Source organism: Sycon ciliatum, chromosome 8 (assembly GCF_964019385.1).
Source record: "Sycon ciliatum chromosome 8, ocSycCili1.1, whole genome shotgun sequence".
NCBI classification, from domain to species: Eukaryota; Metazoa; Porifera; class Calcarea; order Leucosolenida; family Sycettidae; genus Sycon; species Sycon ciliatum.
In genome coordinates this window covers 28,477,546-28,480,550 of record NC_088650.1, presented here as the reverse complement: position 1 = coordinate 28,480,550, position 3,005 = coordinate 28,477,546, and positions in this window count along the sequence as shown.

The following is a 3,005-nucleotide window of genomic DNA, read 5'->3' as shown; positions in this document are numbered from 1 at the left end:
TTTGTGCCTGGAGAGCACTATAATATGAGCCGTCAGATGAGAAAACAGACCTTATCGCAAAAACTGTACAGTGCAGAAAAGTGCACTTGAAAGTTGGCGAGTTTACCCACTAGTGCGTCTGGACAGCCAAGCTACAAACCGTCGTATTTCAGTCAAATATCGGTCTTTTGGGACAATCCAAGTATGTAAATCGAATAGAAAACTCCAAGGAATCCAATGCAGCAAGCGCGATCGCGGCACGATGCTGCGTTCCCGAGATGCGAAGCCTGCAAGATACGTCACGGCACTTTGCATTTCTGCACGCGAGTCAAACGCTCCAGACCCGGGATTTCCCCCTTTTCAAGCGATCTACGATCTCGGCAACAGGCCCAGACGTCTTGGAAGCTCTCACTGCATCTTCACGAAAAAAATTGGGCGTCCTGGGATAATGGAGATGGAAATGGCGAGCGATTTTCGTGTGACGGCGCAAGTCTAGCGCTGAAGCGATGTCTGCCGCTTGTTGCGCTGGAGCTGTGCTTTATTTGCTATCGGATTTGGGCCCAACGGGTGGCTTGTCGCCAGAGCTTTCCAGAAAGCCCAAGTTTGTGGAAATCGGTCAAAGGAAACAGAAAATATTATCCAAAGTAGGTGAAACAATTGTTGGTATTGCACCCAAAATTGAGGTGCAATTTGTAATGGTCTCCTACTGTCGAGGCTATAACTTAACTTTCCCTGGTCCAAATCAACTCTAGTTTTCTGCATACGATTCCTGGTGCTCCTGGCAATCAGATAGCACCACAAACAAAAATATGACTTTTTTGTGATAAGGTCTGTTTTCTCATCTGACGGCTCATATACATGCAAGTGGTGCTCTTCAGGCACAATCTTCCTCAGCCTACTCAAACTCAACTGAGGAGGGGTGAATTCCCCGAAACACTGTGTATTGAGCAGGGAGTGGTGCTTTCTTGCAGGTTTGCCGAGTGGACGGTTCGATGGACTTCCAAGTAGTTGGAAGGTTCATGGAGTATTAATGATAAAAAAACCTGATAATTCCACAGAGGGGAAGGTAAGCACCATCAAGCCGAACACAAGCTACATTCCAAGGCAAGGTGGAATGCTGGCTGGGTACGATAACGGGACGGTAAGACCATTGCCATTGGACAATACGGTCTAACCACAATTCGACAATGCAAAGCAACAACCACCCAACTTGGGAGGCTCAATGTTATTGAGGATTAAAGTAATGAAAGGGAAGGATCGCGAGGACGAATCCAGTGTAACAAACCGAATGCCAATATCCTACAATACTGTAATTGCTTAACGACTATGAAGTATGATGGACAAACTAACTATAGTAACGTCATGTATAGTATCACACGACGATCGTTTCTACAATTCGTCCTCGCGAAGCGTCCCTTTCATTACTTTTATCCTCAATAACATTGAGCCTCCCAAGTTAGTTGGGTGGTTGTTGCTTTGCATTGTCGAATTGTGGTTAGACAGTATTATCCAATGGCAATGGTCTTACCGTCACGTTATCGTACCCAGCCAGCATTCCAACTTGCCTTGGAATGTAGCTTGTGTTCGGCTTGATGGCGCTTACCTTCCCCTCTTTGGAATTATCACTAATATCCATGAACCTTCCAAGTTGGAAGGCCGTTGGTTAGCGCTATCGAGCAGTGCACTAGTGCTCAAGCTCACTTCCTTGCCGTGGAATGTCTCAGTACTCCTAGTTAGTCTGGTGCTGCTATCTTGTACAAGTCTGACTGTTCAAAACCATAAAATATATTTAAAGGGGAAGTTAAGGCAAAAATTAAAATTTCACCAGTTGTAGTCTTCGGGGTGCTGAGTCGAATGGTCTTGGTCCGAGGAAGCTGAGACGCTCCCTTCCTACTTGAATCCCAATCGAACTCGCGCACTTCCACCGAAACTGGGTGACTGCGCCCTACGAGATGGGGATTTGTATGCAAAATGTCACTAAAAGCGCCATTTCGTTCTTATAAAAGCACGGATGACCGCGATTGGCCCATATGTTGTAGTCTTTTGGACGCTGAGTCGACTGGTTTTGGTCCGAAAAGGCTGCGATGCAGCGTTCCTCCTTTATTCCCAATCGAACATGGCTGAACAAGCGGTCACGTGCTCCTGGGTGCCCAAATCACCTGGTCACCACGCCAGCAGGCGACAAATTTCACACCAAGGTTCAACTCGAGTGACAGGAGTGCATCCAAAAAAGGTCAAACAGGCTAGTAAGTTGTACCCTGCAGGCACGGTGACCAGGTGACTGGTGTACGCAGGAGCACGTGACCGCTTGTTCAACCATGTTCGATTGGGAATAAAGGAGGAACGCTACATCGCAGCCTTTTCGGACCAAAACCAGTCGACTCAGCGTCCAAAAGACTACAACATATGGGCCAATCGCGGTCATCCGTGCTTTTATAAGAACGAAATGGCGCTTTTAGTGACATTTTGCATACAAATCCCCATCTCGTAGGGCGCAGTCACCCAGTTTCGGTGGAAGTGCGCGAGTTCGATTGGGATTCAAGTAGGAAGGGAGCGTCTCAGCTTCCTCGGACCAAGACCATTCGACTCAGCACCCCGAATACTACAACTGGTGAAATTTTAATTTTTGCCTTAACTTCCCCTTTAATATTATTATATCGAAATGTTGGGTAAAACCGATGCCTGATCGATACTGTACTTGGATTCCCCTGTTTCTTACCCGTTCAGCGTGATACAATGCCCAGGACGAGATCATGTCCCCGAGATATCACTGGGATTCATTCACTGTGGATCGACATGATTTTGGAAGAACCCCGGGACACATGCGCGAAAACCTGCGCTGAGAAACCGGCTATCCGAGTTTCATGAAACGCTGTGCGGGAAGTGGATAAAACACGTTTTTCCGGAGCAATATGGAGCACAATATCAGGTTTCTATGGTCTAGTGCCAGGCTCGGCAAAATATCGAGGCGAGCGGAGCAGAATCTGTGTGGGCCCACTCCAGCTCCGCTCTGCAACCACCCAACC